This window comes from Mastomys coucha, unplaced genomic scaffold, assembly GCF_008632895.1.
Source record: "Mastomys coucha isolate ucsf_1 unplaced genomic scaffold, UCSF_Mcou_1 pScaffold22, whole genome shotgun sequence".
Lineage (NCBI taxonomy): Eukaryota > Metazoa > Chordata > Mammalia > Rodentia > Muridae > Mastomys > Mastomys coucha.
Genome location: NW_022196905.1, coordinates 205,772,822 through 205,782,676, shown reverse-complemented (window position 1 = coordinate 205,782,676; position 9,855 = coordinate 205,772,822). Strand labels below are relative to the sequence as shown.

The following is a 9,855-nucleotide window of genomic DNA, read 5'->3' as shown; positions in this document are numbered from 1 at the left end:
CACACACACACACACACACACACACACACACACGGAGATAGGGAAGAGGAGAGGAGAGAGAAGACTTACTAATCTATCAGGGCGCCTCTACCCGAATGAACGAACAGAGGAGAAATGAAGAATGAAGGAGCCCAAATGAACAAGCAAGGCGCGAATCGGAGGCCAGTCCGTCTCTCTCATGAGCCTAATAAGGGTCCTTCCAACATTAGCATCTCTGCAATCTGCCTGGGGAGCAGCAGAATATCCTACTAACCACTAAAACCACCCCCACTCTCCCCTTCCCCGCTTCCAGTTCATCCTTAACCTGCTAACTAGCACAGCTGCCTTTTTAAAAAGAGCTGAGGAGTTAGGTGGTTAAAACTACTAAACAAGAAGACAAGGCTCAAGTCTTGCAAGGTATTCTATACAACCTGAAAGGGGCAGGCACAGGGGAGTGGGGCAGGGGCTCTCTCATTCCGGGCTCCGTGCCTCGGGGCACCCCACATTTCCTCACGTGGTGGGAAGCAGGACGAATGCATTGGAGAAAGCTGATGCCCCAGCCCCTGCCCAACGCATCTCATCTAGTTACCCAGGAAAACTCTTGTATTTCCATCTGGGCAGAAGCTCCAGCCTGCTCCAGAAAAATGAGGAAGACTACCTTGGTGCAGGAAAAACTAACAGGGGCACCTCCCCTGCCTTCTAAGAGAGTAGGAGGAGAGAAAAACTTATTTCCTTCTGGAACCCCCAAGTGCAGGACTCCAGGATGCGCGAACTCTAGAAGTACGCTCTCCCTTTGAGATCCCTTTGACATCCATAAGGTCCCAGACCTGTCCCACAATTTAGAATATCCTACCACCTGCTCCCACTGGGAGTCAAAGTGAAAAGCTGACTCCACGCCCGCTCCGTTCCCACGATCGGATCAGACACCAGCATCTTTTCTCTCATACCTTATCCCATCAATAAGAGATTTCTCAAAAGTCCCTTAAAAACACTAACTTGCAACTTACCTTTTAAAGAATCCGTCTGTTCGGGACGAGTGTCACTGAAGGGAGAAAAGATCTGTTGGTATTTCTCCTGCTCAAAACCTAAAGATTGAGGAAGATAGGAAGAGACGCCCCCTTAAAGCCGAACTCCACCTCATCCAGGATCATGTGACGGCACCCCACGAGGATCACCCAAGGTTTTCCCCACAGCCTCCTCCCAACACCTCGGATGCACACCTTGGAGGTGCGTTGCCTAGGAATTCTGGAAAGAAAAGGAGTTAAACGGAAGCCGTAAGGCGAGCTGTCAGACCCGTACGCACCGAGCTCTCACCCCACTAGTCCTTGACTCAAGGAAGGCGCATTTACAAGCCTGTTTTAAAAGTCAATGCTACCGCTATTTCCTTTGTCTGCAGGTCAGTGCCATCTTGTGGCGAAGTCCTTTTCCTCAGAGAGTCCGAGCTTTAAACCGGAGTCAAGAATGGAGGGGAGAGCTTATTTACGGGAAGGGGGAAGGATGCTCTTCACCGCAAAGCCTCTGCTAATGGGTTTGCCGCTGCTTTTGTGACGCTCAAATATTCCGCACGCCAGTACCGAGAAGTTATTTTCCCCAGTCTAAGAGAACAAAAAGAAGTCCTTTAAAAAGCCTACAAAGTAGCGGATCTCGGTTAAGAGCCTTTGAGCCTTTTCCTCTTCACTAAGAAAATGCATTTGAGTCAGATTTGTTCTCGGTGACTAGTTCCTTTTTCAGGGGAGCAGGAAACCGGCCCGGGGCACGATGAACCCAGCATTTCCCTGTTGGTCAGAAAGAGTCAATACAATTTCCTCAGTGATTTATCTGCTACGGTATGGAACATTGTGGGTGTGCTCAAAAGACATGGTCCTTGAAAACCTTGTCCTTGGTATTTGATGGTTCGGGCTAATTATTGATACACTGATTTCATAATTCACATGGTTTCATTTCACTTTGAAAAGTTAAGGCTGAGTAATGCACACACATGAATACACACACACACACACACACACACACACAATTTACTTATCTGGGAACTGCAACTTGTTTTAATTCAAACTCTTAACAAGTACAAAACATCTACGGAAGTTGCCTAGTATGCACATATTTCATTACAAAAACAAAACAAAACAAAACAAAGATTACTTGCCTTTAAAGTAAAAAAAAAAACAAAAAACAAAAACAACAAAAAAAAAATGAAATCCCATGACATGAAATCACATGAAACTTGCACTATTAAGGAAAAAAAAAAAGATTTTCTTTTCTAAGGGTTAGCTTGAATAAGAATTATTTCCCAATACAAGTTTGGTTAGATTTGTACATAGGGATGTAGCTGATCTCTGGGATTTTTTGTTGGAAAGCTAAAATATTTGTAACTGGGCACATTGTTCTATGGTTGGAAGAGGATTATAGTCAGATTTAAAATGTACACTGTTTGTAAGACGGCAGATATGCATGTACGTTACAACCCTCTAATAGTGTACAAGTAAAGTGTCACACAAGTGATCACACATGAGAATGGAAATAGGAACAATTCAGGAATTACAGTTTCTTTAAATTGCTCTCCTGTCCTCCCTTAGGAAAACTCTCCTGCTTACCCGTCTGCTACGCTCCTCTAAGTCACACTGGTCTTAAGACACTTTTCCTACATTAGATCAACACACTTGTGAGTTTTAGTCTGTAATGAAAACCACAGGTGAAATGGTTTAATTCTTTACCAAGAATTTGTCTTCACTCGGTATCATTCATGCCAGGAACTATTTTGGATTTAAGAATATAATTTGGACTTGGGTACTTATGTGCTTTCCAAGAATACTAGCAAAGTTTCTCTAAAAGATCTGTATTAATATGACCAATTGCAATTTATTACCTTAGTTTCTGTGAAGTGCCCCCTTAAGGCACATTTATAAAGCTGGGTTTCTGAGACATTAACTTCACAAATCAGTCTTTCAAAGATTATTGCTCTCCAAAAATTTTTATGACAAACTTTATCATATAAAGTTTGGAAATGCTCACCAACAGCATACTTATATAACTTTAGAATGGCTATTTATTAAAGGCCATCTTCAGTGCATAAGGTAGAGAGATTACAAACCCTTTATAATGTAATCTTACCAGAGATGTACAATAAACAAAACAATTCTTATTCCTGTGAAGATGTGTGCTAAATTTTAGGATGATTTCTTTTTCTTTCCGCTTTCGACACGGTATCTGTGGACCCCAGGCTGGCTTCAAACTTGATATATAACAAAAGATAGTGAAATTCTGATCACTCTGCCTCTGCATCCTGAGCAGTATTATTACAGCCCTAGGCTATCACACTCGGTTGGTATGGTGCTGGGGAATGAACCCAAGGCTTCGTGTGTGCTAGGGAAGCACTGCCAATTGAGCTCCATCTCCAGTCTTCTTTCCTGTTCCTCAATGAACAATCAGTTGCCAACTTCATTATTCAAGATGTGATAGATAAAGAACCCCAACTTTTCCTGGAAGAGATAACTGTTTATTTCCTTCTGGAATTTTGTAACAGACTAACGAAATGTCTTTGATGAAGATCATTAATGACATGTTCTACTGTTCTTTGGTCAACAGCATCTTCCTGCCATATAAACGGAAAGCTGGACTTTGCTCATCAAATCTAAGTAAATATTAGTTTTGTCACTTAGAAAATGCAACGTTTTAATGGTCCAGCCCAACTTTAAAATTCCAGGACATAGGGCTGGGGATGCAGTGGAATATTACTGTCATCTAAATAGTCCTGAAACGCTTCTAGGCCTTGATATGGATTACTTTTCCATGTTGATCAATCAGGTGAATCTTGAAGGCATTAATACTCAATGTGAAACTAAAGTGTAGATGAAAGATATTGCCGGGAAGTTCTGTCCACGAGGTTGAACTTCCAATGATATCTTCTACTGAATCAGTTCATATTTTATGACTTGATTGTGTGTCAAGTTTTCCCTTATGATATCCACTGAGTACATAGGTCTGAGCAATGATGCCAAACAATGCAAGGTGCCCTGCCACTTTATTAAATAGTCTTGTTTCTAGGAAAACACAGGGAGAAGTGCCTTCAGCAAATGAAACTTGAAGTTAAGAGTGTTAATGTTGAGATGGGCATGGGGGTGCACGCCTTCAATCCCAGCACTTGGAATGCAGAGGCAGGGAGATCTCTGAGATCATAGCCACCCTAGTCTACAGAGTGAGTTCCAGAGCAATCAGGACTACACAGAGAAACCTTGTCTTAGGAATTGTTTTTGAGTCCACATACTAGTAATTAAATAAAACAGCTAGGCAGTTCAACTAAATTCTTTATTACAGTCAAAGAGCCCATATCATTTTATTTCTCTTTTTTGAGAACATTAACTAGTGGGAGCAACAATTAATTTACTTACAACATGCATACATATGTACCAAGGCAACCAACTAAAAATCTCCTCTGTGCAAATGGTATATGTTCTAGTTTCATCTCTGTGGCAGTGGTAAACACGGTGACCAAAGGCCATTTAGCGGAGGAAAGTTAAACTTCTCAGCATAATGTTGAGGAAAGGAAGCAAAGGCACTCAAGCCAGAACTTGAAGTGGAAACCATGGAGGGATGATGATTTATAGCTCACTCAAAGGCTTTATCCTTGACTAGTTTTTATATATAGCCCAGGACCAGCAACCCAAGGAGTGGTATTGCCCACACAAGGCTGGCCCTTGTGTATCACTTGACAATGCCCACAGGCCAATCAGATCTGATCTTTACCTCCACTGAAACTTCCTTCTCGGGTAACTCTAGGCTGTGTCAAGCTGAACATTAAAGCTAACTAGGATAGTGTTTCCTTTATTGTCTTAGTTAGGAATTTACTGCTGTGAACAGACACCATGACCAAGGCAACTCTTTTTTTTTCCTATTACATTATATTTTATCTCATTTTATTTTATTATTAGCTCTTAGAAGCCTGTTGGTTTCTTTTTCTTTTTTTAATTAGATGTTTTCTTTATTTACAATATCTCCTTTCCCAGGTTCCCATCCAAAAAAAAAAAAAAGAAAAAGAAAAAAAAGAAAAAAAAACTAAAACAATCCCCTGTTCCCTCCCTCCTCCCCCTGCTCATCACTCCATCCCCTCCTGCTTACTGGCTCTGGCATTCCCTTACACTGGGGCATAGAACCTTCACAGGGCCAAGGGCCTCTCCTCGAATTGATGACCGACTTGGCCATCCTCTGCTATACATATGCTGCTAGAGGCATGAGTCCCTCCATGTGTATACTCTTTGGTTGGAGTTTTCGTCCCTGGGAGCTCTGAGAGTACTAGTTAGTTCGTATTGTTGTTCATCCTAAGGGGCTGCAAACCCTTCAGTTCCTTGGGTCCTATCTCTAGCTCTTTCACTGGGGACCCTATGCTCAGTCTAATGGATGGCTGTGAGTCTCTACTTGGGACTGGCTTACAGGTTCAGAAGTTCAGTTCATTCTCATCAAGGCAGGAACATGGCAGCATCCAGGTAGGCATGATCCAGGCATGATAGCATCTTCACCTTCACCTTCACAAACCATCATAGTTATGTTTCTCATAGCTCATGAAAGCTATGTCTCTCATAGCTTACTTGAGGAAAAGTTTATTTTGTGTCCACAGTTCAGATAAGTAGTCCTTCAGATCATAGAAAACAGGGCAGTGGAAGTGGCTTGGTCTGTGGTGTCCATCAGAGAGCAGAAAAGAGGGAAAAGTGAAGCTCAGATGGCTGTATCCTTATTCCCTTCTTATTCAGCCTGGAATCCCAGCCAGTGAAGTGGTGCCTCCCATACTCAGGATGGGCTTTCCTTACTCAGTGAATTCTCTGGAAACACACAGGCACACTCGGTACACCCATAAATGGTCTTATAAATGGTCTTTCTTGATCCAACCAAGTTGACTATGAGAACTGACCATGACAAAGTTAAAATCAATTTTGGTTATTTGCCACAAATATTTAAAATAATTCACTACAAGGAACTATCTGCCAACATGTAGGACACTCATACTTTCTCCAGAAAAAGGATTAAATACAATCTTAGAGCACACTAGGGTTACATCTGATGCAGGACTTACATTGTTTGCCAGAGACTGTTTGCACAGATCTCCAAGTATGCTGTGATGTCTCAGAGACAGTGGTTCCCTGACCCTGCTACTTCTTCAAGCTTAGAGCATAGAATAATACCTGAAATAGAAAACACATGTTGATTCTTTATTCCTCAATATGTATAAATATGAGTGATGGATGCTGCAGACTTTGAAAATGTTTACAATGTCTCCTAGCTGAAACGTCTCACAGTTTTTTTTTTCCTACCCACTGCATGACCTACTTTAAAAGGCTGAAATACCAGCAAGAATGGTGAGTAAGAATTCAGTGTGGTAGCATACTTTTTTGGAAGAGCACGTGAATCAACCATGCTAACTTTTGATTCTAGGCTAAGGCTTTGAACACTTCTACAAACATTCTTTTAAAAGAGAATTCAAAACAAACTAACAGAAAAAAAATACAATCACATAAATAGTTTTTCTTTCATTCCACCTAAATATAGGAAAGCTATATTTAGACTTCAAACTGGAAATAAAATACTAACCATTGGAAATTTAGATAGCAAATGGAAAAACTTATTGAAGAAGAGCCAGTTTTAGAGGATACTAATTAAGAACATGAGTTTTGCAAAGAGAAGACCTGTAGAGTGTGTATGTAGAGTTATGTGATAAAATATCATGTCTCCCAAAGGATCCTTACACACCATATATAGACATGCATTGCCACAAACTTTTAAAATAGTATAATACAGGGAATGATTGGTTGATGCATGACACCAATACCTCAGAAAAAGAATAAAATATAATTGTAAATTTTTAGCTGCAGAAAGGACAATATATATCCATAACGAAAAAAATTTTTACCAATATAAAATTTTGTACCTTGTGTCTTCACTTTTTTTTTCTTCTAAAACACAGGAGAGACAGTTATTTATGCCTGTCAGTTTCTGAAGGTACAAAAAAGCATGCATTTCTACACATGTCTATAATGTGTGCTTGTTAATGGGATAAAGTCATAGCTATTTGGTATTTAAAAGAGATCTCAGATCTACAAGCTGAAGACACTTTTCTATACACACTAAAGAGACACTAAAAGATCATGTTGCGTGTCTAAAGCCACGCCATCAACTTGGTATAAAATGCTGCTACAAGGATGTACAGCATGGTCTCCTAACAAGTGGAGCAGGGGTTGACTCTGACTCTGTTGCGTCCCTTTGGATCCCCTTCCCCTAGCTGGACTGCCTATGTCTGGCCTCAGTGGGAGAGGATGAGACTAGGCCTGCTTTGCCTTGGTGCGCTATGGGTGGGGGCTTCCCTTCTCAGAGGAGAAGGGGAGAGAGAATGGGTGGGTAAACTGGGAGGAGAGAAGGGAGAGGGGGCTGAGATCTGAGATGAGGGTGTAATGAATTAATAAGTTAAGGAAAATGTGGTTACAATTCAGGGATTCTAAGCATCTATCTGTAAATATGAAATATGATTATATAACTATATATATAACATGCATATGCAGTTTTAAAGTGGAAAATTAACTCGTAAAAATGATTTGTACAGTCTATCTGGAAATGAGTCACAGATACATATTTAATGCCTTTAAGTGTGGCTTAAGAAGACTAGTACTGAATGCCAGGGGGTGGTGGTGCATGCCTTTAATCCCAGCACTTGGAAGGCAGAGGCAGGTGGATTTCTGAACTCATGGCCAGCCTGGTCTACAGAGTGAGTTCCAGGACAGCCAGGGGCCAGGGCTATACAGAGAAACCTTGTCTTGAAAAAACCAAAAAAAAAAAAAAAAAAAGACTAGTACTTATTAGAAGTCAACGAAATCATTTATGGTGAGCCTTTGTAGACACTTAGGATCATCACCGAATTGTTTGACCAAAGGGATTGCATACACTACCACAGGCTGATATTTTTAAAACATCTCCTATAGAAAACAATTGCATTGTTTCACAATACCATGCTAGTGCCTCACTTGAAACCCTGAATGTTAAGTCATCAGACAGCGACACTGTTCCACAGATGTCACCTCAGCCAAAAGCGTGGTAAAAATTTCACAACACACAGGAATTTGCCCCTTCCACGTCTTTTAACTATCTAGGACTTACATGTACCACAATTTACCATAGAAATGCTTAATCAATATGACAACATTTTAGAGGAAGCACGACTCACCTAGTAAAATCATATTTTCCTAGCTTGCTTACTACCACAGCTCTTGACCTAATGCATCAGAACCATGCATGCATGCATCAGGAGAGAGTATGGCAAAGACTTTCAGTAACCATCCTCCACAAATGGAAGCTATTATCAAATTGGAGTGCTAACCTCACAGAAGCCACAGACGTGTTCCTCAGCAAAATATTGCCCTGGCACGGTTGTTCTTCGATAATTCGCCTTACTAGTCCCAAGTGATCCATAACTCTCTTCTCTTCAGATAAGCTTTCTTTTATAGCTGATAACGAATCTCGGAAACTGGGAATTAGCCAGTCTCATTTTGTAACGTGCATAAAAATCCAACTTAATTTCCCAGGTGCGCATTTTATAAAAATGCCTACAGCAGAAGTGGACATGGCTGTTTCTGCCCCCAGAGGCTGTACTTCCTCTGCCTAAAAGGTACTTAATAAAACAGAAACAAATTTACTCTATTATGTATTACAAAAGTAATGATGATTAGTCTCCAGTTCCTTTGGGGCCTGGAGATAAAAGCTCACATTTATGCTCGCCTTTTTATACAGCACATGTCTGACATTTCCAACTTGACATACTCTTCCAAACAATCCTTAATGATTTGGCTCTTGCACATAATCTTAAATTTTTTTTTTTTTAGAAAAAAAATCTTGACTCTTCTTTTCTTTGTGTGTGTGCATGTGTGTGCACTGATGTGTATTGTGCAAGGTGTACACATGTGCATGCTTGCCTGTACATATATGTGTGTAGACACCAGAGGTTGACTTCAGGTATCTTCCTCGGCTGAGCCTCACCTTAGCTTTTGAGGTAGAATCGCTCATTGGACATGGAGACTACTGCTTAAGTTTTGCCTACTGTCCAGAGAGTCCCCAGGACCCTACAATCTTGTGGGTGCATGTGGCATGCTCAGCTTTAACATGGCTGCTGAGGATGCAACCTCAGGTTGTCCTGCTTGCTCAGCAAGCACGTTAGGCTTGTGTGTTCATGGACATCCTGGAAATGAACACAGGCATGTTCAGAGTCATCTCAGTGCCACAGGAGCCTTGCCTTTCAATATGCTAAGAGTAAATGTGTGGAAAAGAAAAACTTGTATTTTTGACATGGGATAGACAAGAGCATGTAGCACAGCCTCTCCTTCCTTCCTTCCTTCCTTCCTTCCTTCCTTTCTTTCTTTCTTTCTTTCTTTCTTTCTTTCTTTCTTTCTTTCTTTATTTATTTATTTTTGGAAGACATCCACTAAGGGTGTCTCTAAGAAGCTGTTTGAAAACTCACTGTGCATTTGGAAGAGTGTATGTCAGACTGCAAGGGATGGGAAAATAGACATCCACCTGGCAACTTCTAGTATGTGAACTGTACAATGGCTGCCATTAAGAAAGCCTAGGACCAAGCCCTTGATTGCTAAGCCTTTGTTTGTTAAAAGTCAGTCTGCTCCCTTCCCTCACTGCAGGATCCCAGGGCCCTGCACAGGTACCTGCTGTGTTCAACTACTGGGACAAATATAGCGTTTCTGAAATGAAACCCAGAAGAATGAGATCTTATTTTCTTGAAGCCTTTTTGAAGTTCTTGGATTACTTAGGCTTCCCTGGAGTACTGACTGTTGAATTAGCAGTAAATATCTCCTGACCTCTGAGACACAGCTAGCAAGTGCTGCCCCTTCCCAC

General features: G+C 41.1%; 1 protein-coding gene and 1 long non-coding RNA gene across 10 annotated transcripts in view; one reads left to right on the top strand and one right to left on the bottom strand.

Moving 5' to 3' along the window:
* The window catches only part of Npy1r (neuropeptide Y receptor Y1), an 11,723-nt gene extending 10,240 nt beyond the window's left edge, over positions 1-1,483 (bottom strand). For 2 of the 9 annotated variants that reach the window (XM_031339962.1, XM_031339967.1), the window contains exons 1-2: positions 1,283-1,483; positions 987-1,064 (exon numbers count right to left, since the gene is read on the bottom strand). The gene's annotated coding sequence lies outside the window, so the exon portion shown is untranslated. Of the gene's footprint in view, positions 1-986; positions 1,136-1,199 lie in introns of those variants that run through there. The other 7 variants (XM_031339963.1, XM_031339970.1, XM_031339969.1 and 4 more) reach the window with 5 other exon arrangements.
* Positions 1,180-1,675, top strand: LOC116069391. The gene is made up of 2 exons (XR_004110011.1): positions 1,180-1,274; positions 1,376-1,675. It is a non-coding gene; the product is annotated as an uncharacterized LOC116069391 (long non-coding RNA).
* Positions 1,676-9,855: the final 8,180 nt, after the last annotated feature.